General features: G+C 52.7%; 1 protein-coding gene across 1 annotated transcript in view; it reads left to right on the top strand.

Moving 5' to 3' along the window:
• maml3 (mastermind-like transcriptional coactivator 3) overlaps nt 1-27,500 on the top strand; it is a 179,163-nt gene that overhangs the window by 62,107 nt on the left and 89,556 nt on the right. The gene's annotated exons all lie outside the window — the stretch shown is intronic.

Genomic DNA, 27,500 nt, shown 5'->3' on the forward strand with positions numbered 1-27,500 from the left:
TCACATATAAAAGATTGGCCGTCATTTGTTTTTTTTATAATATCTTGATAAAGGTTTTTGGTCTGGAGCATTGAGATCATAGGACATGCCTTCAGGAACAAGGTGTGCTTATTGCTGTTTTTCTCAAACCGTTAATAAGCGCAGCACCTTTGAAAAAACTGACTACGCAGGTGCAATGAATGAGGTTTTAATTGATGGTTTTAATGTAGGTAACTTTAATTCAGCTCACTAACTTTTTCCATCATTCGTCATTATGGGGGAATGATGGGAAAGTAATTTCCTTGCCTGCCTGTTTGTTGGTATATGTGCCTGTTTACTGGTCTTCTGATGTGAAAACACCATTTTATCTCAAATGTATCCTGAAGGACTGGAGAGAAGGGTAGCCATGACGCTAGTCATCACTTTTTTTGGAATAACTCTGTCTCCTACCCTCAGTATGCATACTAACGACCACTATACATACTTCAGACCACTCAGTATACTTCAGACCACTATGCATACTAAAGACCACTGCGCATACTTCAGACCTCTGTGCATACTAAAGACCACTCAGTATACTTCAGATCACTATGCATACTAAAGACCACTATGCATACTTCAGACCACTCAGTATACTTCAGACCACTATGCATACTAAAGACCACTGCGCATACTTCAGACCACTCAGTATACTTCAGACCTCTGTGCATACTAAAGACCACGATGCTTACTAAAGACCACACCTGCACACACACTCACAAACAGGCACACACGCTTGCAAACACACACACGCAGACAAACACACACTCACAAACAAACAACACACACTGTAGTCGTGATGTGAGTTAATGGCTGCTGGTAGTGGTGATATGTTTTTTCATGTGAAAAGTGTTCAGGACCCAGATCGCAGCCTGTTGCTGATGGACCTCTTTTGCCTGTGACATCCTTCCGGGTAAATATTAGCAGGCTGTGTTGGCTCATTAAGATGAACACCCGTTCCACTAATTAGTAGCTTAATGAGATCTCTAGCTGTTGAGTGAGGTGTGCTTTTTTAGGGTTGGAGTGTAAAGCTACAGGATGGTAGATCTCCAGGAACACGGTTAGGCAGCCCTGGTTTTTGGTTGCTGAGATGGCATTTAGATGTTTGTACATTTCTATGACATTTGTATACACGCCATGCACATTGCACAATCACCTGTGTGAGTGTATGTTACTCGGTACAGGTTAGCTACCTGTCGGAATGTGAACCAATAACAGCCCAGTTTGCAGTTGTATGCTTCCCATTATTCTAAACAAGCATTTTAAATGGTGTATTGCAGTGTCTCTGAGCCACCTTTCCAACCTTGCCGGAGTTCATTTCTGCAGGAAAGACAGACTCCTCAGAGAGCCAGGGACTGGCCTAGCCTGGCCTCCCGCATACCAATAGCAGGACAGAGCCATTCCCTGGATAAACAGGAGGAACTCTGTTCCTTTCTGTGTTTTGCCTTTTTTGATTTTCATCAGGCTTGACATGAAACGGCTTAAGTCACCCCATCACCTACTAATGAGGTGCGTGAGTACTTACGCAACCACCGCAAGTCCCTCAAGCGTAGCGTGGGCCGTCATAAACCATCAGTTTATCGTATCGACGCAAAAAAAACACTTAGTCGATATAAAGAAATCGATACGCTGTCTCTTTTTTTTAAGAACATGGTGCATAAATAGCATGAGAAGTTTCTTGCTCTTTTGTTCCGCTCATTTTTTTTTTTTAAAACCTTGTGAAATAGTTTCGCGAAAATATATGAAAGTGTTCTTTATGCATCGGTTATTTTCACCTCAAATAGCTGCTGATCGATTGTTCCCGGCGAAGTTGCGTGTCGACAAACGGGGGTACCTGCAGTCGTTTTGCTACGGCAGTGCAGGAATGTCTCAGAACAATCATTATCACCTCTAATGAGAGCAGCTGCAGATATGAGACGGCAAACTTAGAGAGAGAGCGGGGCTGGGGAGGGGGCAAGCTCACGCAGCCTGTGGAGGAAAAAGCAGAGAGGAACAAAGAGAGCACCACCACATGTCTGTGGAGAAGAGGGAGTGAGACGCTGTGTGTGTGTGTGTGTGTGTGTGTGTGCGCGCGTGTGTGCGTGTGTGCGTGTGTGCGTGTGCGCGGGCAAGTACATGCATGCATGTTTCTGTGTACCTGTGTGCGTGCATGTGTGTGTGCGTATGTGTGTACGCGTGTGTGTGTGTGTGTGTGTGTGTGTGTGTCTGTGTGCGCAAGTACATGCATGCGTGTTTCTGTGTACCTGTGTGTGTGTGTGTGTGTGTGTGTGTGTGTGTGTGTGTCTGTGTGCGCAAGTACATGCATGCGTGTTTGTGTACCTGTGTGTGTGTTTATGTGTGGGCCTGTGTGCGTGTTTGGGTGCCAGTACACACTGTCTGTGTTGGCGTGTGTGTAAGTGTTTGTGTGCCGGTACACACTGTCTGTGTTGGCGTGTGTGTAAGTGCTTGTGTGCCAGTACACACTGTCTGTGTTGGCGTGTGTGTAAGTGCTTGTGTGCCAGTACACACTGTCTGTGTTGGCGTGCGTGTGCGTGTTTGTGTGCCGGTACACACTGTCTGTGTTGGCGTGTGTGTGCGTGTTTGTGTGCCGGTACACACTGTCTGTGTTGGCGTGTGTGTAAGTGCTTGTGTGCCAGTACACACTGTCTGTGTTGGCGTGTGTGTAAGTGTTTGTGTGCCGGTACACACTGTCTGTGTTGGCGTGTGTGTAAGTGTGCGTGTGCGCGTGTGCGCGTGTGCGTGGGCAAGTACATGCATGCATGTTTCTGTGTACCTGTGTGCGTGCATGTGTGTGTGCGTATGTGTGTACGCGTGTGTGTGTGTGTGTGTGTGTGTGTGTGTCTGTGTGCGCAAGTACATGCATGCGTGTTTCTGTGTACCTGTGTGTGTGTGTGTGTGTGTGTGTGTGTGTGTGTGTGTGTGTGTCTGTGTGCGCAAGTACATGCATGCGTGTTTGTGTACCTGTGTGTGTGTTTATGTGTGGGCCTGTGTGCGTGTTTGGGTGCCAGTACACACTGTCTGTGTTGGCGTGTGTGTAAGTGTTTGTGTGCCGGTACACACTGTCTGTGTTGGCGTGTGTGTAAGTGCTTGTGTGCCAGTACACACTGTCTGTGTTGGCGTGTGTGTAAGTGCTTGTGTGCCAGTACACACTGTCTGTGTTGGCGTGCGTGTGCGTGTTTGTGTGCCGGTACACACTGTCTGTGTTGGCGTGTGTGTGCGTGTTTGTGTGCCGGTACACACTGTCTGTGTTGGCGTGTGTGTAAGTGCTTGTGTGCCAGTACACACTGTCTGTGTTGGCGTGTGTGTAAGTGTTTGTGTGCCGGTACACACTGTCTGTGTTGGGGTGTGTGTAAGTGCTTGTGTGCCAGTACACACTGTCTGTGTTGGCGTGTGTGTGTGTGTGCGTGTTTGTGTGCCGGTACACACTGTCTGTGTTGGCGTGTGTGTGCGTGTTTGTGTGCCGGTACACACTGTCTGTGTTGGCGTGTGTGTAAGTGCTTGTGTGCCGGTACACACTGTCTGTGTTGGCGTGTGTGTGCGTGTTTGTGTGCCGGTACACACTGTCTGTGTTGGCGTGTGTGTAAGTGCTTGTGTGCGTGCGCGTGTCACTTCCTCCCTCTCTCCCTGCGCTCGGCCCTGCTCCAGCCTGCGTAATGGCCGCTTCATTCACTGCACTGTATTTAGCAGCAGGTCACACGCAGGAGGAGTCAGGTTTCCGCCCGGGGGAGGAGACTGCTGGGGAAGTGCCTCAGCAGCTTCCAGGATCTTCTCTGCTGTGAATTAGCACAAAATATTGGGGGGTGGGGGATGGGGGGGGGGGGGAGCTGAGGGTAACTTTGGTTATGTTCTAGCGACCTTTGTCCAACAGCTGTGTGGCAAGAGAGCTCTCTCTGTGTCTTCCGCTCCGCTCTCTCTCTCTCTCTCTCTCTCTCTCTCTCTCGCACGCACTCACTCACTTTCTGTTATACTTTCTCCCTCCCTCACTCCCTCGTCTATCTCTGTCCCCCCTTCCTGACTTTCCCTGACAGTTTCACACTCTCCCAATCTCCAAATCTTTCTTTTTCTTTCTGTTGCTCTCCCACTCTCTCCCCTCTTTCTCTTTCTCCCTCTCGCTCTCTCCCTCTCTCTCTTCTTATCTCTGACCCTCTCTCTCTGTCTCGCTCCCTCTCTCCTCTGCTCTCTCCCTCTCCCCCCTCTCTCTCTCTCCCTCTCCCTGCCTACTCCTCGTCGCACTGCCTCGTCCAACCACAGGAATGTGTCTCCAGGAACGCCTGGTGAAGCAAACTGGATGAAACGAGTTTGGGGCAGAGCTGTGGCGGCCGCCGTTTGTGTTGTGTTGTTGGCGTGTGCAGAGGAGTATTTGTGTTTTGTCGCATTTGTGTTGTTGCCACGCGGAGGAACGTGCGTGTTGTGTTGCTGCACAGAGGTGCTTGTGTGTTGTGTTGTTTCAATACTCAGGAGTCTGTGTTGTGTTGTTTCAACACAGAGGAGTGTGTGTGTTGTGTTCCTGCAGTGTTGTGTTGTGCTGTACTGGCCACGGCCACGGGTGGACAAAGGCCCTGGAGCCAGTCAAACACTGGGGTGGGAGGGGGTCACTCCATTAATTGTACTGCGCGCGCACACACACACACACATACACACACACACACACACACACACACAGCAATGATAGCAGCCACTCTTCTGTCCCGGAAGTTCAAACCAGGAAACTCATTTTTTGTTGAGCTTGATCAGAAGATAAACATGATAAACAAATGGACCCTCCCCCACCCCATTCCAACAAAAGCCACCTTTTGCTCTCCACCTTTCTCTGACGGTTATTGCTGGTGGTTTTGTGATTGTGGGACGGTCCCATTCCCCCACGCTCAGTGCGTCCGGCCGGCTGTTTTTCTGATAGGCTGATGCCCTCGTTAGCGGGACCAGCCCCTGCGTGGTGACGTGCGCTGTTCCTCTCCTCTCAATGCCAGACCTGCTGTGCGTCTCCTCAGGACAGAGAGCGTTGTGTCAGCTCCATGGGCACACTTAACTCACCCCCCCCCACCCCACCCCACCCCACCCCACCCCACACGCACGCGCACACACACTGCGCCAGGCCCCTATCACCAGCCCTCTCTGTCTCAACAGCAGCACTACGGAGATGGAGTGCCACTTCTCCTGTATCTTGAGAATCCTGAAATGTGCTTTTTTCTGTTTTGGGGAGGGGGCGCTGACGATTAGAAATTGAAAACCCGGGAAACGCTTTCTGCCGGCTGTGTGACATCACCAGAACGCTTTCTCTGTGTTTGGATTTTATTTTCTCCCCCGAAAGAACCTTTGCAGGCGGCTAAGCGGCCGTGGAATGGGGGGGGGGGGGGGGGGGGGGCACGGGGGGGCGGGTGTAATCTGGGGCGTGAGCGCGCGCCCCCCGTGCCTCGCCCCGCCCCCCGGAGCTCTGGCATCCCGCTAATTGGACGGAGTAAATGTACATTTCAATCTCCTCTTTCAAGTGCTGGAATTCCCCCTTGACTCCTCGTGGGGAAAGATGGCGTTTACTCTGCGAGCGGGCCGTATGAAAGGCCTAAGTGCTTCAATTTGGAGGCGAGGAGCAGGGATCCCACCGGGGCCTGCAGGGACGAGGGCGGGGGCCGACGCTTTCATCCTGCTCCTCCTGGTCTGTGTGAGAGACGCTGGTCTCTGCTGCTCTCTCTCCCCCTCTCTGTCCCTCTCTCTCCCTCCTCATCTCTCCCTCTTTCTCCCTCTCTCCCTCTCACTCTCACATTCTCTCTCTCCCTCTCACTCTCACATTCTCTCTCTCCCTCTCACTCTCACATGCTCTCTCTCCCTCTCACTCTCACATGCTCTCTCTCCCTCTCACTCTCACATGCTCTCTCTCCCTCTCTGTCCCTCTCTCCCTCCTCATCTCTCCCTCTTTCTCCCTCCCTCTCACTCTCACATTCTCTCTCTCCCTCTCACTCTCACATTCTCTCTCTCCCTCTCACTCTCACATTCTCTCTCCCTCCTCATCTCTCCCTCTTTCTCCCTCTCTCCCTCTCACTCCCTCTTTCTCCTTCCCTCTCACTCTCACATTCTCTCTCTCCCTGTTACTCTCAAATTCTCTCTCCCTTACTCTCACATTCTCTCTCTTCCTCTCACTCTCACATTCTCTCTCTCCCTCTTACTCTCACATTCTCTCTCTCCCTCTTACTCTCACATTCTCTCTCACATTCTCTCTCCCTTACGCTCACATTCTCTCTCCCTTACTCTCACATTCTCTCTCTTCCTCTCACTCTCACATTCTCTCTCTCCCTCTTAGTCTCACATTCTCTCTCCCTTACTCTCCCATGCTTGTTCTCTCTTGCTCCCTCTCCCTCCCTCCCGTTTGCTCTCTTTCCCCTCCTTCCGTCTCCCTCTCATTTTCCTGCACTCTCTCCCCCTCAATTTGTCTTCCTATCGCTTTCCGTCTGTTCCTCCCTCCCTCTCTCTCTCGCACACTCTTTCTTGCACTCTGTGTCAAGTGCTCTCTCTCGCACACTCTCCCCTTCCTCCTCTCTCTCTCTCTCTCCCTCCCTCCCTTTCTCTCCCCTCTCTCTCCCTCCCTCCCTTTCTCTCTCCTCTCTCTCCCCCCTCTCTCTCTCCCTCCCTCTCTCTCTCCCTCCCACCCTCTCTCTCTCCCCTCTCTCTCTCTCTCTTTCTCTCTCTCGCTCTCTCTCTCTCTGTGAGCTGCTAAGTGCAGACTGGGTAGAAGAGAGTGAAATGGATTCGGCACAGACACCCGCTCTATCTTTGGAAAGGAATCCCTTGTTGCTTTTTCTAAGATTTTAAATTTGTTTTCTTAGATTGAATGAATCTACATGAAATTTTAGGTTGAAAAAGCCTTGAACTCGGACTGTTCAGCCCCTTCTTAAATTGGATTCAGCTTTGATTAGCCTGTATTTTCCCCTCTATTTGTTGAATTTTATAGTTTATTGTCTACAATCTAACTGTAATGCTGAAATAATAATGAATAATGTTACATCTTTATAATGGTGCATAATGCAAAAGGTTCATAACCTTGAATTACTTTATTTTTATTGCAAGCACAAATTGTCTTCTGTGCAGTTGGTGAAACGATGTGATCATATGTAAGCATTTATTTCAGCCTTTTCTGCCACTGTACTTGGTGTTTTACATTCAGTTCTATAAATAAACTCAAACTGCTGTCTGCAGACGCTGACCCCAATTTAGTGTATTCATGGTCCGTGAATCATATATGTTAAATGATTAGATTAGATTAGGTATTCTCTGTTACTACGATGCTCCTGTTATCTTGGGGAAATGTTGCGCTGTGCCTTTAAGAGCTACGGCGGGGGTCAAGATGCTGAAGTGGCTTCGGATCTTTTTATTGGCTGCTGAAGAGGGCCGTGGACGGTGCAGCGCTAGGGGGGCTGGCGGCATTGTGGTGATGAATCAGATAAGAGTCACGGAGCGTCGGTCCGTACGGGCACTTTCTTTCCACCCGTCCACGGTTTAAGACAGCCGGGCGGCGCTGCCACTCATTCGGTCGCAACGCCCGAGAGAAGCTGACGGGCCGTTTATGTAATATGCGTCGGAATTATGTTTGAACCGATGTTCGTAATTGTGAGTGTAAAAGGCGTCTGCGCAGGAGACGATACGTCTCAAAAGCCCCCTGAAGTATCAGTCGCCTTAAAGAATAAAGACGTTCTGCAGCCATTCACTGCCGCGCCGCCAGAGAGCTTTAATTGTCTCGAGCTGGAGAGTCGAGCGCACGAGACGAAACAATAAACGCATTCAGCGGCACCGCCTGGTGAATATTCACAACTTGTTTCTCTAATAAGCCTTAAATTAATTAATGTAGGCTTCTGGTACAATTTTATTTAAAAATGATATCAATCTTGCTTCTAAGGCACTTGCCATACTTTGACCCTGACGATTTTTTTTCGGTGTTGAGAGTCCGATAATTTATTTTTCATTGGCTGTGAAGTATTTGCCATTACAAGTCAAATAAAATGGTGGCATATTAAAAAAATATATGTACAATTAATCAAGCTACTGTAAAACTGTGTTTCGCAATTAATCAAAAACATTTTTTGTGCAAGTTTGAAATTCACCCAAGTGTTATTGTTGTCAACTGTGAGCATTGCGGGCTTTGTGATGTGCGACCCTTGTGTTTGCTCACTCGCACGCTCACACACACGCTCACGCTCACGCGCTCACACACACATACACACACACACACACACACACACACACACACACACACACACATTCTCTCTTTCTGAACAAAGGAATTCACCTTTTGACCTAAATCAAATTTAAATTATGATAATTGACCCATTATATGACCTGTATTGACCTAATGTAGGTTTCTGCGGTTTGTGATCCTGTGCATGGTCTCCATGTCCGTTAAAGCCCCAGTGGAACAGCCCCCGAGAGCAGTCTCAAGCCCACTGATTTGTATAAGCGCGGATGTCTAATTGTGGGAGAAGTGGTGTGTCAACCTGTCCCCTCTCTCGCCTGCCCCCCCCCCCCGGGAGAGACTGAGGGAGAAATGGTGATAGAGAGCAAGCTCCTGACCCGGAAATTGACGAGGTCCGCCTGCCATCTTTAAGGACATTCCAACCCATGTTCCTTCTAGGAGCTATAAGTAGAACTTAAGAAATCCCAATCTTTCCATTGAGCAAGGAAACATCAGTGCATCCTTTTTTTTTTGGGAAGCCTGACGTATAAAAGATCTACCTGTGGATCCACCTCTCCCCATCTGATGTGGCTTCAAATTTTAATGAGCAAGGACATTCCATTTGCCTACTTCACATTTTCTCTTCTTTTCTTTTTTCTTTTCTAGCCTCTCCTGATGGTTGGAGCTAGGAGTAGAAAAAAGAGCAAGAAAAAAGAAAAAAGGAGAAAAATAAGCAATCGGAATGAGCCCAGAGTGAGGGAGAGATAGAGGGAGCGAGCGAGTGAAATAAATGGAGAGAGAGAGTGTGTGAGATCAGCTCTGGTGCTGTAATTGAATCCTCATGAATAAGTGATGTCAGGCCGGGTAAAAGCATTGGAAAAGGAGGCTCTGTCGAGCTGAACGCATCGCTCTCGCCTGATTGGGCCCAGCGCTGGGCGGGCCGCGCCGTTGCCTGGCAGCAGGGGCCGGCGAACCTGTGGCCCGTGTCTCCACAGCAGCCCTGCTCTATCAGGGGTTTTATTTCTCTTTGTGAGCGTGAGTGTGGCAGAGCTCCGGGTCCCTCGGGGCCCGCGCCTCGGTGACAAAAGCTCAGCCGGGGGCCGGCGGGTTCGCGGGAACGACGCGTGGGCCACGGGGCCGGGGAGATAGACGGGCGGGGGGGGTTGCTGACGGGGCTCCAGGCTGCCTGGGGCCCCCGCGCGGTGCGTCGCTGGGCCTTTTCAGGGCCGGGAGATTAAGAGCGGCACTGGCAGGAGAATAATACGTGGAGCACTTAGCGCAGCGAGTTAGCCACACGCCATCGCCGGCCCGACAATGGGAGAGGCGGCTCCACTGCTCACCGCGGCTTCTTCTGTAGCCGCCTGACCTTCAGCCTCAGGAGCCCAGTTCACCACGCAATCACCACCACACGTTCACACACTCACACATTCACCATCACACGTTCACACGCACATATTCACCATCACACGTTCACCCCCACACATTCACCATCACACATTCACACATTCACACATTCACCATCACACATTCACACGCTCACAACACATTCACACATTCAGCACACACTTGCATGTTCACACACTCACCATACACTCACCACCACACATTCACACACTCACCACACACTCACCACCACACACTCACCACACATTCACATCACACACTCACCACCTGATGACCCTCAGCTGCTGCCTCTCTGCAGTGTGCCAGTAGTTGAATTCCCTGCAGAGGCCTGGCATCAGACGTTCTGAGACGGGTAGTTCACACTGCTGCCCCTCCTCTCCGCAGTGCTGTGAAACAGTTTGGTCGTGTCGCGAATCATTGGTTTGAAATGGGCTTAAGATACAGCTACTGCACGTTTTGTTCCAGACTAACCAACTCATAGTATTTACTGTATTTACTGAAACAGTCCACACACTGTCCACTCACTTGCTTTTTCCAGTTTCATAGTTTAGATTTGTTTTAATATAATTTCCCCCTTCAAAGGGGTTCATGTGTAGGTGTGGGGCAGCCTGTAGTCTAGTGTCAAAGGTACTAGGCTACAGGTTGGTGGTTTTGGCCCCAGTGTAGCCACGATGAGATCTGCACAGCTGTTGGGCCCTTGAGCAAGGCCCTTAACCCCAGTTTGCTCCAGTGGTTGTCTCCTGCTCAGTCTAATCAACTGAAAGTCATTTTGGATGAAAGCATCAGCTAAATAGCGAATGTAATGTATTATGGGACTGTTCTTGAACCGGTTTGCGTTCGAGAGGCGCGGCATTCCTCGTACGGAATCCCAGGTTTGGGGTTTGAGCCAATGAGCATTGTCCGCCGTTACACCCCTGTGTCGTGCTGAGGCCCCTCCCCTCTCGCTGTGATGCACTCTGGAAGGGGGTCAGAGGTCACAGCGGCAGCTGCACACAGCGGAGCAGGGCGTTCGTGCAGGCTGATGGTACAGTACGGGAGGGGGGGGCTGTTTCCCAGCCAGCCATTAACAGATGTGCAAAGTAGGAAGCTATTTATATGTTAATGCTGTCATTTACCGCTGTAATGCCTCTGCTCAGTTCCAGCTGGCCCAGACTGCACTGCTGGGGGGGTGTCAGTAATTACGCAGACGGACAGTGGTCCACCTGACTGTGACCGTGTTGGTTATTGCAGGAGTGGCGATGCAGGCTTTGGGGGCTTTGTGCTGTGGAAATGAGCGGTGGACGTGTTTCGGGTCTGGGGAACGGTTCGTTGATCTGGAGCCGATCGGAGGAGGGCGGCGGAGAGGCTGAAACGGAGGAAGGCGAATCTCGGGGCACCAGCGCTAAACGGTGCGCAGAGCGACAGGAACAGCTCGCCCGTGAAACGCTTTGTGACAGAAGCAGCCCTGGAAAGCGCACCGCGCACGACGCCGCCGAGCAGCCGCACGCGGCGCGCGTGCGCCGCAGCGCGTGTGAATAAGTGCGTCTGTAGCGGCGGGTGTGTGTGTCAGCGCGTGTGTATCGCCGCGACGACGTGCGCGGGCTAGAGAGCGCGGCGTCGTGCACGGTGCGCTTTCCAGGGCTGCTTCTGTCACAAAGCGTTTCACGGGCGAGCTGTTCCTGTCGCTCTGCGTACCGTTTAGCGCTGGAGCCCCGAGATTCGCCTTCCTCCGTTTCGGCCTCTCCGCCGCAGTCCGGTGATTCGCAGAAACACCCCTAAACAGCCGCGCTAGGCTGTCTGCGTATGAATACGCATCTTTAATACGCTCTTTAAGACTTTGTGGACTGCAAATGATCAGATGAGTAGATCAGCCCCGGTCCCGGAGAGCTGCAGGGTGCTGCTTTCTGTTGTTACTCAATTGATCCAGTAAAGCAGTTAATTACACAGTTAACTCAGCTCACCTGCTTTCCTGGGTCTGCAGTGGTTGTTTTTGTGGTGAAAACAAAAAACAGCACACCCTGCAGCGTCCCAGGACCAGGGATGGCTGCTCTGTCCTGGATGCACACGGTTCTGGTGGGACGACGGTACCTGGGGCTCTGTGGAATATTATCAGCCGTTGTGTTTCAAGAGTTGCAATGCTTCTCATGTTATTAATGTATATTGTGGCGTTTATTTGCACCTTGCGCTACTTGCTGTTAATTGGATGGAGAGCCGGTATGCAGCGCCTGTGTGGTGAATGTAGTCAGGAGCAGAACGTGCTCATGGCCCCGTAGATCTGCCCCAGAGCTGTGAGCTGTGCCGTTCTGGCCCGACTGTCACAGCTGTTTTTGTGGAGCGAAGCCCCCCTCCTCTCTAAAGACTTGCCCGCCCTCCCGGGCGTGTGCCTGGCAGGGGGCTGGTGTGCGTTGCAGACGGGGGCTAAACGGAAGGCCCGGGTTTTGTGGTCGCTGTCCGACGGCTCAGAGACGTCACAGACTGCTGTCGTGTGAGCTGAGACTAGTCACAGCCTGCTGACTCCTCCCCTGACCCCTAATTCTCCATTCCCCGGGGAGGCTGACCCCTGACAGACAGCTTGGCCCCGCCCCTGTGTGTGCAGCTGCGTTTGTATTGGACGGTGTGCCTGCGGGGTGCTGAGAGAGTGATTACCAGGAAGTGATCGACCAGCCAGGACGCGTGCGGTCACCCGTCACTAACTGCCCCCGCACCCCCGAACACAGCGCAGTCTGCTGTCCCGGTAACGGGGTGGCTCTGCTCGTCCCCGGACCCTCCCCACGCGTAAAGCAGCCTCCTCGCCATGAGGACATCGCTGTGTGTGACGTGTCGGCCTCAAGGCGTTACAGATACCCCCCTCTCAGAGTAAAGGCTTCGGCCTGCTCCCGGAACACACCCGCTAACACTGCTGCACACAGAACACATCCGCTACACGGCTGCTCACGGAACACGGCTGCTCACAGAACACATCCGCTACACGGCTGCTCACAGAACACATCCGCTACACGGCTGCTCACGGAACATGGCTGCTCACGGAACACACCCGCCACACTGCTGCTCACGGAACACGGCTGCTCACGGAACACGGCTGCTCACGGAACACGGCTGCTCACGGAACATATCCGCCGTGGCTGCTCTCCCGAGGCCCCGCAGATGGGAGGTGAGGTGATGGCGCAGGGCTCCCGCAGGCCCGGAACAAAAACAGGCCGCGCGCGATGACTGTGATTTACACAGATTACAGGGCGCCGCATCCCAAAATATCCCCCATTCACTGGCGGGAGGGCTGGATCAATATTAGCACATTGCTGTAATAACGGTGTCTGATGGCACTCCGCGGTGTTTTCCGCTCCTGTCCCTGCTGGTGTTTTCAGGTGTGCAAAGAAAAGCGTTTTGATCACACCACGCTTGCCCCTTTTTTCTCTTCTATGAGTGACAAATAAAATAAAAATACATAAAAACCAAAAAAAATCTTTTTTTATCAGCAACCGTCTCTGTGTGCTCGTCTAAAAGACATCTTTTTTCCGCACATCAGTGAAGTCGCGGCAGATTGATTCCTGCTTCTCACCGCATTTCCGCTTGCTGACAGGGGACCCCATCAGCGTGGGTCCATCCACTGAGACCCCGCCTCCTGCCAAAGGCCAGAGGTGGAGGCAGACCGCACACCCCACTGCAGACAGACGACGGTCTGAGCAGAAACCCAGGGGCCGGAGTGCGAGAGATCTGGTTAATGCTTCAGCCTTTCAGATGTGAGATCACTAATCTGTGATTAGAATGCTCCTAACTAAACTAATGCTGGTGTAACGATCACTACTGGAAACGGAAAGCAAAAGTTCCGGAACACTGACTTAGAATTTTGAAAAAAGAAAACATTCCAAAAAACATGATTTTTTTTCAAAGGGGTTAACCTTGAGAGAACGGCGCAGGGTAGCCAGCACAGGAAACGCACTGCCTCAAACATCAGCAGCTCCATCAGCAAAATTATTACAACATCATAACCCCCCCCCCCCCTTCTCTAGCCTCCACCCATACGCCTGGCCTCTTCTCCAAAAAGCTGGAGAGACTAAACGGGGATGATTGGGATGATCTCTCACAGCGGGTCACGGAACGCTGTCGGGGAAACAAAAAAAAACACCAATTAGAGCGGAGAGATCTGCGCCGCCTGGCTGCTCCTCTCTCACATTAGGAGAAGAGCCTCCTCACTGCTCCTCCTGCTGAGGAGGAGGGGGAGGGGGTCGAGAACGGAGAGGGGTTTGATGGATTAGCTTTTCCATCCTCAACCCTTGACTCTAGCTGTTGGGGGAGGGGGGGGGGGGGCAGTGAACAAACAGGGTCTCAGTCCGGCGGCTGTGGAGGGGTTGGGGTGCGTGGGGCATGCAGGTACGAGGCTGACGGACAGAGAACAGATCACCGCTCATCGCCATGGTGATAACGGCCCAGGCCCGGTCTCGGTCCACATCCCGGCGAGGTATCTGCAGGTCCCCCCCCCCCCCCCATGTTACTGATGGACATTTAGCTCCATTTATGTGTGCCTGCCAAATGATAACCCTAATGTTATATATTGATTTTTTGCAATGAGAAAACCTCTGTTAAATTATCTCCTAAATGACCTCTAGTTTAGTTTGTCATTGTCTTTAATCATGCGGCTTCATATGGATTACAAAATGTAATGTTAAGATGAAATTGGGGAAGGAAGCAAATTATATTGTGTAAATATATAATAAATATGTATTATTCTTAGAGGAGAAAAAGTATGCCCGTTAACCTGAACCATGCAATCCTGCAGAGTGTTGCATTAGTCTTACAGTCCTCCTGCACAACACTCACCACCCTTAGCCCTTTAAGGTGTGAGGTCACAAATGTGATTAGAATGTTCTTAACTGAACCTACTTATGGTTCGGTTACTTAAGGTTCGGTTACTTAAGGAACACTCAGACAGACAGGCAATGTCTCCTGTCTCAGGGGCTGCAGCCCAAAACATCACATCTTTTGCCTCCCTTTTTGCGGTCTCGGTTGGAGGTAACCACCTGCGCTCTTTCGAGATGAAACGTTTCTCTGCTCATGACCCCATGTCCAGGCTCGACTATGTTCTGACCCTCTGTGTAATGCATAGGCACAAACATGCCGTTAGAATGTCCTTAACTGAACATTCTAATGCTGATGTAACAATCACTACCGGTACCTGAAAGCAGTGCAGTTCTAGAACTAGTTCTAGAGTTTGGGGGGAAAAAAAACATTCCAGAAAAAAAAAACATTCCAGAAAAAAAAAACCTACTCTTCAGAGGGTTGAAGGATTTAAATGTGCTCTTTACGTCACACCTGCCTGCACTGCTCCATCACTGCAGATCACGTGTAGGCTGATCCGAGCGTAGGCAGGCAGTGTGCATTTCACAATGAAACTTGGGGATGGTTCTTGTTTGTCTTGTTTGGTTGCACACAGTCTAGGGCAGGGATCATCAGCTCTAGCTCTTGAATAAAAATCCAGCCTTGGTTTTATTTTCTCCTGGGTAATTACTGCTACTCATTGGCCAGACTGTTTTCACACCTGACTCCCAGGTAAAGGAAGAGTGGAAAACCAGCAGTTGGGAGGACTGAGTTGCTGATCCCTGGTCTACGGCTTTTCCTAGAGCAAATGACTGCGAGCATTTGTGTTGCATCATATCGTCTCCAAAGCATGCCAAACACGCAAAACAGACAGTACTGTGCAGCAAGTAACGTCATTTAAGTCTTGTCAACGATCAAATTGGTGAACATCAAGTTGTCAAGCTGTTATGTACCCGCAAATATAATGCCATAATTATTTTTTATACAGAGAGGCTGCTCAATCTGATTCATAGTAATGTTTAGCATTGAGAGCACTTTTCATTTTGTCTTCTCAAAGTGCTTTTCAGCTAATGGAAATAAAACGTAAGAGGAGGCCGCTGAAATCGCCGTGCAGTACACACACTAATAAAACGAAAGCTAAAGTTTTTTTTATGTACCGGTTTTATTAACTTCATTTGTGTTCGGCTTGCATGTAGTTGTAAGTGCCCTATCCCTGCCATCTAGTGGAAGTGGGAGAACAGTTTGCATGGACGGACTGGGAGCCTCTGAAGGGTTTGGTGGAATATTCCGGGCCCCACGGCGTGAGCAGGCAGGGAGCAGGGCGGCCGGGTTCGGTCAGGGCGCGTTACGGCTCGCCGCGTTACGCCGGCGTTGAGCAGAGAGCCGGAGACGCTGCCCCCGTGCTCCCTGCCAGCTGGTCACAAGCGCACGCAGCCCTCGGCCCGCTCCTCCGTCCTGATTGGCTGCCGGCGAGGGCACTCAAAACGTTCAGCCAATCGGAGAGAAGGGGGACGGGTGTTGAGAGTCAGTTAGGCTCCAGCAGGAAGTGCAGGTTGTCAGAAATAGTGCAGGCAGCGTTTTTCACTGTTCATTATACAGAAGCTAAAAGGAGGAAAGCACCGCTGTTAAAATCCTTTGGGGCGAAATTGCAGGGGCTTGCCCAGACACTTCCAGGGGACACAAGCTGATGGGCAGACTCATATTTAAAGTGTACCTTCATTTTAGAGCCTTATTTGTAAGTGATACTGTAGGTCTGATTCTAGTTTGTTTAAAATAAAATAACCATTACCGCCTTGGCTTTACTGCAATGGCTGTTTAACCTGCTGTTAGTAGAGTGTTAAATATGTACAGTTTGACTTGTTTTTTTAGTTTTTCTTTACTCAGAATGGTGTTGCAGCTCCCTGCTATCTGGAGGGAGAGTTATTTTACGCTCCCAGCCCGGCGTGGGTCGTGTACAGCTGTGGACCGCTGGGCTCGGTGTGGACCGCTGGGCTCGGTGTGTACCGCTGGGCTCGGTGTGTACCGCTGGGCTCGGTGTGTACCGCTGGGCTCGGTGTGGACCGCTGGGCTCGGTGTGTACCGCTGGGCTCGGTGTGGACCGCTGGGCTCGGTGTGTACCGCTGGGCTCGGTGTGGACCGCTGGGCTCGGTGTGGACCGCTGGGCTCGGTGTGGACCGCTGGGCTCGGTGTGTACCGCTGGGCTCGGTGTGTACCGCTGGGCTCGGTGTGTACCGCTGGGCTCGGTGTGGACCGCTGGGCTCGGTGTGGACCGCTGGGCTCGGTGTGTACCGCTGGGCTCGGTGTGGACCGCTGGGCTCGGTGTGGACCGCTGGGCTCGGTGTGGACCGCCGTGTCTTCTGCTGTGAGGATTGCTAATTAGTCTCCAGGAATGGCCTGTCGTGACTAGCCTGGAACCACGGGCTGTGTAGCAGCCATCTCAGCTCTGATCCTCCTGTAGGCTAGCGTCCCTCTACTACACTAACCCTCTGAAGAGCTGGGGTTTTTCGCTTCTGAATGTTCAGACTCAGAACATTAATCACGCATTTGTGACCTTACACCTTAAAGGGTTAAATGGTTGCAGACAAGTTGAAGGGAGAACTGGCTGATCCCGGATTGCTGATCCTATGGCTGATCCTAGGCTGACCCAGGTTGGTATGACCGCGTAAACCTGCTGTTGGGCTTCACGTTCACCAGCAATGTCTGAGCAGCCTGTTCTCTGCCGGTCTAGAGCTGAGCTGAGCTATTCCAGGCCATCGGACCCTCATTCAACCTTCTCTTTCTGCTGCTTCTGCGGCCGTCGGAGAAGCAGGGTCCGGCTGACCTGTCTGCGGTTGTTAAGAGGGCTCGACGTTACAGTCTGAGCTGCAGAGGAGACTCTGGGGGACGGGCTGTATTGTTTTTGCACTCCGGTGCGAAATCTTGGCAGCAGCATGCGGCCTCCGCCACTTCCTGTTCCCGGGAACGCGCGCGGCTTAGCAGAAAGCTCGCGCGGCTTCTGTGGAAGAGGTAGTACTGCAGGGGAGTACTGCAGGGGAGTGCTGCAGGGGAGTACTGCAGGCAAGTACTACAGGGGAGTACTGTAGGGGGGTACTGCAGGGGAGTACTGCAGGGGGGTACTGCAGGCAAGTGCTGTAGGGGAGTACTGTAGGGGGGTACTGCAGGGGAGTACAATAGGGGAGTACTACAGGGGAGTACAGTAGGGGAGTACAGTAGGGGAGTACTGCAGGGGAGTACTGCAGGGGGGTACTGCAGGCAAGTGCTGTAGGGGAGTACTGTAGGGGGGTACTGCAGGGGAGTACTGCAGGGGAGTACTGCAGGGGAGTACTACAGGGGAGTACAGTAGGGGAGTACTACAGGGGAGTACTGCAGGGGAGTACTACAGGGGAGTACAGTAGGGGAGTACTACAGGGGAGTACAGTAGGGGAGTACTGCAGGGGAGTACTGCAGGGGCGTACTGCAGGGGAGTACAGTAGGGGAGTACTGCAGGGGAGTACTGCAGGGGAGTACTGCAGGGGAGTACTGCAGGGGCGTACTGCAGGGGAGTACAGTAGGGGAGTACTGCAGGGGAGTACTGCAGGGGAGTACAGTAGGGGAGTACTGCAGGGGAGTACTGCAGGGGAGTACTGCAGGGGCGTACTGCAGGGGAGTACTACAGGGGAGTACTGTAGGGGGGTACTGCAGGGAAGTACTGCAGGGGAGTACTGCAGGGGGGTACTGCAGGCAAGTGCTGTAGTGGAGTACAGTAGGGGAGTACTACAGGGGAGTACTGCGTCACATGCGCACAGACAGCGGCAGCGAGACGCACAGCCGACCCGCTGCTGAAAGGCTGCGATTGTGCCGCTCTCTTGTAACCACACGCATGCTCAGGGTCGTCCGCTAAGCGTGGTGCCGTCGAGTTAGCAGTCATTCCTCTCCCTGCTCTTTAGCCAAAATTTCTCCTACTTCTGCAGCTCCAATTCTGCCTCTCTGGCCCTCGGTCAGTCTCACACTTACCTCGGCTTGTTTTTACTTTATTTATATTATATTATTTATATTCATATTAACGTGTGTATGTAAAAAAAAATGATGGCTCATGTTTCAGGATTTTAGTTCTTGATTATTTTATTAGCTTGATTATTAATTTTATGTGAATTTCTTGCCTTTAATCGGCATCTCCAGATGAAGGCTGCCCATTTGACCTTGGTGAAGGCGTTTCGCTGTCTTGTGGTCTGGGGCTGCAGTGGCCTCTGTGCTGGGCTAAAAAGGAGCTACCCCCCCCCCCCCCTCTCCAGCTCTGTCCCCTGCGTGTGGGGCCTGTTGCTGTGTGATGGACGAGCTCCTGGCTCCTCCTGTCTGTGACGCGTCCGCTGCCCTGAGGAGGGCAATCGAGCTGAGCGCCTCGCTCTCGGAACGACAGCGGGGAAGCTTTGATTTCTCCTCCAGGCTTCTCCTCATCCTCCATGTCCAGGTTCAGACCGTGATTACCGTCACGTTAGCAACGGCTGGATTTAAGCGCAAACTGAATGCTGGGCTCCTTTGTGTGTGAACGCTAAGGATAATGGCCATGATTTATTTCATATCCTGGCCCTGCGCAGTTTATACAATGCCGTACAATGAATTGCAATTGCAATAAGCTCTCGCATAGTTCTCTTTGTGTGCGTGTCCCAGAATGCCTTGCAGGAATATTACATTTATGGCCCAGAGTCCAAATTAGAGTAAAGAGCACATGAAAGCAGGCAAATCTTAAGAGCGGATTTAACAGAGGCAATTGACGTGGCGGTTGTGCTTGGCAATGTTTAGCATGGAGAGAGATTATTAGTGCTGCTTTCTGTACCATTTTAGTCTCCGCGGGTGAAAAAGCAAAGCCCCTGTTAACAGGATTATTATCACCTGCGGCTGACGAGGGTGCAGTTGAAGCTGTGACGTGGGGCAATCGCTCGAAAGGTCGGGTTTGACCCAAATGTGACCTGTAAAAGTGTTAGTGTTCGTACCAGAGAGGAGTACAGTCCTGCCCCCCTTCAGCGTCTGTGTTCCTCCAGCTCAGACCGGAGCCCAGCTGTCTGTTGTCCGGGGGGTGGGGTGGGGTGGGTGGGGGGGGCGGCAGACGTAATGCTTCCTGGCGGCAGTGACCACGGCAACCAGACAATAGAGGTGAGCCGGCTGACACCCCGAGCCCCCCTCCCTCCTGCGTGCGCTGGCTGTTGCCGTGCCACCCACCCGAATGGCAGTCTGCAGCAGAGAGCGTGTCACTGTGGAGGGAGGGATGGAGGGAGGGAGAAGGGGGAGGGCCGGACAGTGCGAAAGGGAGGGAGGAGGTAATAATGCATTTCCAGTGACGGGCACAGCCACGTGAAGACAAAAGCGTGCAGGGCTGTTACGGGACCGGGGGGGTGTCTGAAGGGCTGAAGAGGTACGAGGGATGAGGTGGAGATGGTCGTAAACCGCCCGCCCGCCCGCCGCACACACAGACACACACGCGTGCTCACGTGCTCGGACACACACAGGGTGTGTTGCACGGCGACAGTGTGAGGCACGTGTTTTCGGTGGCGTGCATTCGGGCCGCTGATCTCCCGGGGACGAAGGGGTCAGGGGTCAGCACCTCGGGGCTGTGGCGGTGCGATGAGGGGGGGAGAGTGGGGGCGGCATCACTGGCCTTGTAGGAAATGTTCCCTCTGTGCCGTCTCTGCGTGGGGGCGGGACGGTCAGTTCCCCAGCCGACGATCCGAGGCTTCCCCGCTTCCTGTTCCTGTTACGCTTCCTGTTCCTGTTACGCTTCCTGAGGGAGCCCCCCCATCGGAATCTGCCGATGCTGAATCTCAGCCGGTTTGAGCTAGCCCTCATTCTGCTCCTCCTCATTGGCTGTCTGTCACAGGCTTTCACTCGGTTGGCCATCGCTCTGACTGCAGCCGAGTGCAATGCCCTGCCAGACAAAATGGCCGCTTCGCACAGGGCATTGGAGCAGCACACGCGCTCCGAGGTGTGTGCTCCTGAGACACGCTGTACAGAGGGTCCACCCAGCTGCTGGCACGTGGTCGGTGGCGTTTCCTCCATTAGGAAATGAATGGGCTGAGGAGAAAGTTGTCTTTCTCTCGCCCACTGACATTTATTTTAATTACGCTTCGGTCGTCAGAATGCCAGCGGAGATGTCAGGTCAGCCCAATTTGCATTTGCCGTTGTTTCCTCCTGAGAGCTATCCCATAAGCCCCTTGTGTTTTCGGCTGCTGCTTCGCTCTCTTCACCCTGAGCACCTTGATCTTGGTAAACATTTCATAACAAGCAGCAGAGCACTGGCGAACCTGCCTCCTTCCTGAAGAGACGAGAGGCCGATATCTCCTCCTCCGCCTCTCTCTTCCTCCGCCTCTCTCCTCCTCCGCCTCTCTCCCCCTCCGCCTCTCTCCTTCTCTGCCTCTCTCCCCCTCCGCCTCTCTCCCCCTCCGCCTCTCTCCCCTCCGCCTCTCTCCCCCTCCGCCTCTCTCCTCCTCTCTATCCCTGGCTACGTGAGTGATGTGGGCGGTGTTTTAGGTAAAAGGAGCTGAGTGATAAGGGGTTGGTGGGTTGGGGCGAGTTTGGGGTTTGGGGTTGGTAGGGCGGCAGGGAGGATGTCCTCCATTGGTCAGCGGGTCACGAGTCACGGATCGGCACGGTGACAGTCGGCCCCTTCCTCCGCCCATTCAGACGACCGTGACTCATGATGGAGGAGTCACACCTCGACATCACTAGAGTCAGTCACAGAGCATGAGTGAGCACCACGCTGCCTCTCTGCAGCGCTCTCTCACACACACACACACACACACACACACACACACACACACACACACACACACGCGTGTGCAGTCAGCTCTTCCAACTCCGTCTCAGGGCACAGTGTAGAGATCTGCACAGGAAGAGGCAGGAGAAGGAACAGAATCAGACCTGTTCTCGTGCCTCAACCTGACCACTTTCAATCAGGAAGTGAAGTCACTGAATGACCATTTACACCGCAGTCTGCTATCCGAGCCCCTCAATCAGCCCCGGTTTCGTGGAGCAGTTCCTGTCTTTAGGCCTAATCAGGCAGTAATGAGGCTTTCTGGCCCTGTTGGAGCGGGAATGGCTTCCTGGCTGTGCATTTTAGTCCTGGGCTGGGGAGAGAGGAGAGAGAGCAGCACCCGGGCGAGCGACGGAGAATGGCAGGCCAGGGTTGGGCAGTAGATGGAGTTTGGTGATGCAACTGGTTCTGTGGCCGGTTGCTCAGTCTGTCAATCATCTGCAGTCTCTGACATCACAAACAAACTGGAAGTGATGTGTTGTACTGTCTCTGACTGTAAATAGATGACCCGCCGTGGTCTTGAAATAGGATCTTTTGCCCGTTTTCATGGTCAGTCATCGCCGGATTGGTGAGTGCGACTCAATCGGCACAGTGATAGGTGGAGCTATTATGGGCGGCCAATCACTGACGTGTAAATCCCTGAAAACATACTACCTGTCCAGGGTGAGATTGATTGGTTCAAATCAGCGAGTCGCTCATGACTCCTGATGCGTGGCCCCTCCCGTTTGTAGGTTCGTGAGCCTTCACCCCGCCATGAGTGTTGCTGGGTTTGAGCGCTGACACTCAGAAGTCCCGCGCGCTCTTCACGGCAGGGCGAGACGCGGCCCTGATGAACGGGCTGAACGTGACGGATGTGGCGGAGGTCCGCGGACGGAACCCTGCCCTCCGGCTGAACCCGCCCCCCCCCCCCCCGGCGCCTCTCTCTCAAACGCTCATTAGGAGCGGGTTGTTTGTCAGCGGGGCGGGTGATGTAGTGGCCTCGCAGCCTAAGATGTATGAGGACGGGGAAGTGATTTGTTGGCCGCGCCTCGGCCTGTGGCAGGACTGCTGTACTAACACTGCAGCGACGTCACTCTCCCCGCTACGCTAGCCTCGCCGGTCCGGCTCCTGGTAGGCGGCTTCAGGCCTGTCCAGGTCAATACTCTAATGCAGGGTGCCCAGTCCTGTGCTGTGGAGGGCCAGGTTTTCATTCTAACCAATCACTACACCATGTAATTTGACTAATTAACACTCCTTCAACCAGAGAGGAGGAAATGAGTGAAATCAGCAGGTGTAGTGAACCTGTATACTCTCGGCCCTCTGTGGCACATGATTGAGCACCACTCCTCTATGTGTAACAAGTCCATTAAACTTTGCTTTGATAGTAAACCTGTTATTACTTAATATTTCCATATCTTGAGCTGGTTCAGGTGCTGCTCTGGTTCGAGACGGCTGTCCAGACCATGAAATTCTCCAGTGGTTTATTCAGTAAATTGACCTATCGACCAACTGAAAAACCTGACTGACTGACTGACTGACTGGCTTAATGACTTCAATGACTGACTCACTCACACAATGACTCACTCACTCACTGAGTTGTGACAGACACACACTGGACATACCTGGAATAACATGCACTTAGTGTGTGTGAGGAACATGGATACACTAACGTGCAATACAGGAACACTTCTCTTTCTTCATTTTATTTTCTGTCCCCTCTGAAAAGTATGCAGTTCTCTGCAGTCACTGTTTAAATAAATATTGTGTTATTTATTGTAATATTGTAACTGTATTTTTTTACTGTGAAATGAAACTTGCTATTAGTAGTAGTAACCGCAGCAGTCACAGTACTTGTGGGCTGTATGTCATATTTTTATAATATTACCCTTTCAGCTGCAGTTCACACTAACACACCGTGCGAGAGGGCCAGGTAAAGCAGTCTGTTTAAGACACGCTGATTCTTCGAAAATCTGTTTGAGAAAATAGGCGCCGACGAAAATTTGCAATAGAAATGTCTAACGCCAAAGGCAGCTAAATCCTGCAGCGCAGATTTCCGCCGAGGACTTCATGATGCGGATATGAATATTTAGTGCGTGGAGTGAGTCCCTCTGATAATAGCCTGGCTGTTTCGCATGCAGGCAGGTAGTGCTGATGTTTTCACACATATTAATCATCTTATACAGAGTTCCTAATTACCCCCCCCCTCCCCCCCGATCCGTGGTCCCCCCTGGAACGCCGGGGCGGAATGCCTGGCGTCAGCAGTCCTGCCCGCGCGCGGCCCTTTGTTAGCGCGCCGTTAGCCTCCCCACAGCAGCACACTGCGAATAAATCCCAGCCTTTACTGGGGCCGGTGTGGCAGGCCGGGTCTGTGGGCCGTTAATACGGCCCCCGCCTGCCTCTTTGACTTCCCCGTGGGACAGAGGGGTGGGCAGTCTTCAGGGGGGACCCCCGACAGGGGTGGGGAGAAATGGACGTATCGCAGAGGGCTCGTGTCTGAGTGCGATTCCTCCACGGCCCCCCCGTGATCCAGGGGGTTTGTGAGAGCAACGCGCTCGCAGTGCCAGGCTCTGATTGGCTCCCGCAGTCGCACTGTCACGGAGATGAAAGAGAAGAGAACCCCGAGATTATGACATCACAAGTGCACCTCGTTTTATTGTCGGGGGGGCGGGCGGGTGGTATAGAGTGGCTCTGAAAGTGGCAATTGCCGCAAAGACCTCGTTATGACCAGGTTAGATGTGCGTCAGACAGATCCCAGATCAGATGTAGCCCAAACTGATGTCACAATCACTGCTGGTGACTGAAAACAATGGAGAAGACAACACGGAATTTAGAAAAAATCATTCCATAAAACCTACCTGCAAATTTTGTTGCGTCTCAAAGCAAAAAATCCCTCAATGTAGATTAAGGAAAGGTTTTTAGTTATGAAGTTCTATACTGAGCGGCCGGGCCAGGTGTTGCGTTTCTACTTTGTTGCTTTAGGTCCAGGCATACGTTTGCACGACGGGAGGTTTGGGGCCCCCGCGGTACGCTAAGTAAAACGAGTCCCGCGTGATGTCAGATCCTGTCAGAACATCAAGAAAGGGAGGAAGCATGCTGGGAGGCGAGGAGGGCAGGGACTTGTTTGCGTGTCGAACAGTCAACCAGCCGTTTGGCGGGGATGAACGTGCGTAAAGAGGTAAGCGGGGATGTGATCCTGGGGCCCGCGCGGACCCCGGCGGATTAACGGCGCTTGACTGTCGCATGTGCGCTGCCCTCTCCCCGTCCCGTGTCAGCGTGCGTGTGACTCATGAGCGCCGCCCTGGTGGAGGGCCGTGGGGGGGATCGTCACCCCAGCAGAGGAGAACTCCAGTTTCACACACATTACCCTTCCTGTCTTTATGGCGTCCGGGCTTTCATTCATTCTCCTGACGCTGATCCCCTCACGGTTATTAATTCTGCTTCTGTTCCCACCGGCGTGCCTCTGGCCACCTCCAACACCAGACTCCCCGCTTGGCAATATAGCGCCTTGCCGCCGCTCGGCTGCCTGGGGGGTGCTGGGTCTCGGGTGCTGTGAGGCCCCTCTTCCCCAGCCCTCCACAAGTTTTTGACATTTTTGACATTTTCGTGCAGGTGTTTAACATGGACGCATGCCCATTGGGAGCTACTGAAGGTCAGGTGGTGTTTCAGAAGGCCTTACAATAGCGTGTTACTGACATTGGGGAATTCTACTGGTTTATTGCTTTGCTAAATTTGCGATGGGGCCTCTTATGGAAAGCAGGTGATCTGGCGTGATCACATGTTTAAGGAAACTTGCAAATCAGGTCGCCTGTGGTGAGCATATGTCTCCATGACGATTTTCGGGAGGTCCGGCACCATGGCAACGAGGTCTCCCAGAGGTCAGCGAGCCTGGGGTCAGTGGCCATGATGCTGTCACTCACACGGGAACGACTCCCACACGCCGAAGATACAGACCGCCCCCGTCCCCACTGCCACAGTCCACCCCCTCACCCTGCGCCCAAAACCCACACTAACCCCTCACCCTGCCACCAAAACCCACACTAACCCCTCACCCTGCCACCAAAACCCACACTAACCCCTCACCCTGCGCCCAAAACCCACATTGACCCCTCACCCTGCGCCCAAAACCCACACTAACCCCTCACCATGCCACCAAAACCCACACTAACCCCTCACCCTGCGCCCAAAACCCACACTGACCCCTCACCCTGCGCCCAAAACCCACACTAACCCCTCACCCTGCGCCCAAAACCCACACTGACCCCCTCACTCTGCCACCCTGCCCCCAAACCCACACTGACCCCTCACCCTGCGCCCAAAACCCACACTGACCCCTCACCCTGCCACCAAAACCCACACTAACCCCTCACCATGTGCCCAAAACCCACACTAACCCCTCACCATGCCACCCTGTGCCCAAAACCCACACTAACCCCTCACCCTGTGCCCAAAACCCACACTAACCCCTCACCCTGTGCCCGAAACCCACGCTAACCCCTCACCCTGCCACCCTGTGCCCAAAACCCACACTGACCCCTCACCCTGCGCCCAAGCGAGACAGGCTTGGAGAGGTGGGGAGAGATTGAGAGAGCAGAGTGATGAGTGTGAGAGAGGAGGAGAGAGATGGACAGAGCAAGGAAAGAGTGAGTGTAAGACAGAGAGAGAAATAGAAAGAGTGAGTGTAGGAGGGGGGAGAGATGGAGAGAGCAGGGAGAGAGAGAGTAAGAGAGAAAAGGGGAGAGAGAGAGGGAGATAAATGGAAAGTGACTGTAAGAGCGTGAGAGAGACTGAGAGACTGAGTTCAGTTCAGTCCTCTCTCGGTCGGTGTGTTATGTGGCGCATTCAGCTGGCGGCCGTGTCTCCTGTAGTTCTCCCGTCTGGTGTCCGTGCCGAGCTGCGGATGGGGAAAATCTTCACCGCTCAAGCGTCACCAGAGACTGCCCCTGTCTCCGGCAGAATGTGCATCCTCTTGTGTCTCTGCCTTGTGTTTACATCTGGAGCGCCTGTATGTACGTATGTCCACGATAGCTCCTGGAATCGCCTGAGGTCTTTGCACGGTTTCTCTAACACGGGGGTGATCCTGTAATTAGCTCAGGCTAATGTCCCTGCGCTTTCGTTAGCGCCCGTACGGCTGAAACAGACACGTGTGCTGGCTCCGTTCGGGATTACACAGGAACACGGGAGCGCTGGGCCAGGCTGTGTGCGTGTGCGTGTGCGTGTTCGTGTGCGTGTGCGTGCGCGTGTGTGTACGTTGTGTGTTGTGTGTTGTGTGTGTGTTGTGTGTGTCGGGGGGGAGGTAGTGGTTGCCAGGTGCCGCTCCTGCCTGAAAGAGCTCACTGAGAGAGGTGGAGCCACCCATACGGCACCGGCCAAACGGTTTCAGGCGCCCCTCTCCGGCTCGGTTACGATCGCTCCCGCCTTTTTCCGCCGTGGTAACCGTGCAGCTGCCTGACGCCTCGTTCCCTTGCCGCGCGGGCGAAATGAAAGGAGGTCCCCGTCGCCGGGAAAGTGTGCACAGAGGCTCATGGGATACATGCACGAGCCGCCTCGGTCTCCCTCTCTTTTAGTCTCTCTCTGGCTCTTAGTCACATATATACACACACATGCAATCGCACTCGCACACAGACTGGGGCTCGTCAGAATCAGCCGAGACATAAATTCTTCTGTGTGCCATAAAAGAACAAAAAAAAGTGAGGGGTTTGAAGAATAAATAAATGAAAAGCTTGTGTTCTGAGAAGAGGATGATTTGCATGTAGCGTGGCCGGCCTATCTGCAGTCGATGATTTATTTTTTCAATATTCCCTCATTAGTGCATACTTATGCGGTCAATAATATTCAAATGATCCAGGACCCCGGGGTTTACGCACCGTCCAATTAGCTGTGCTGCTGCTGGGCACAATTCCCAGGATGCCTTGCTCCCCCCGTTTACCGATAACAAAGAAAAGCTTCCGGTGGGTTTAACCGCACGGACCGCTTTACTGAGAGTCTGCGCCCGCGTTCACACACGTACATACACGCGCACACACACTCACGCATGTACACACAAGCACGCACATACACACACTCTCTCTCTGTCTCTCTCTCTTTCACACACATATATACACTCACACACGTATACACACACACACACACACACACACACACGTACACACTCACGGACTCACAGACGCACACGCACACATACACTCGCATACACAAACACACACATACACACACATACACAAACACAAACACACACACTCTCACACACTCGCACATACACTCACACATACACTCACACAAACAGATGTGCCAGCGGGGACTGCTTTGAGTGCCAGGCCCATGTCTTGGGGCCGGGGCTTTGGGGGTGTGTGTGACGGTCCGATCTGAGGC

This window comes from Conger conger, chromosome 6, assembly GCF_963514075.1.
Source record: "Conger conger chromosome 6, fConCon1.1, whole genome shotgun sequence".
NCBI classification, from domain to species: Eukaryota; Metazoa; Chordata; class Actinopteri; order Anguilliformes; family Congridae; genus Conger; species Conger conger.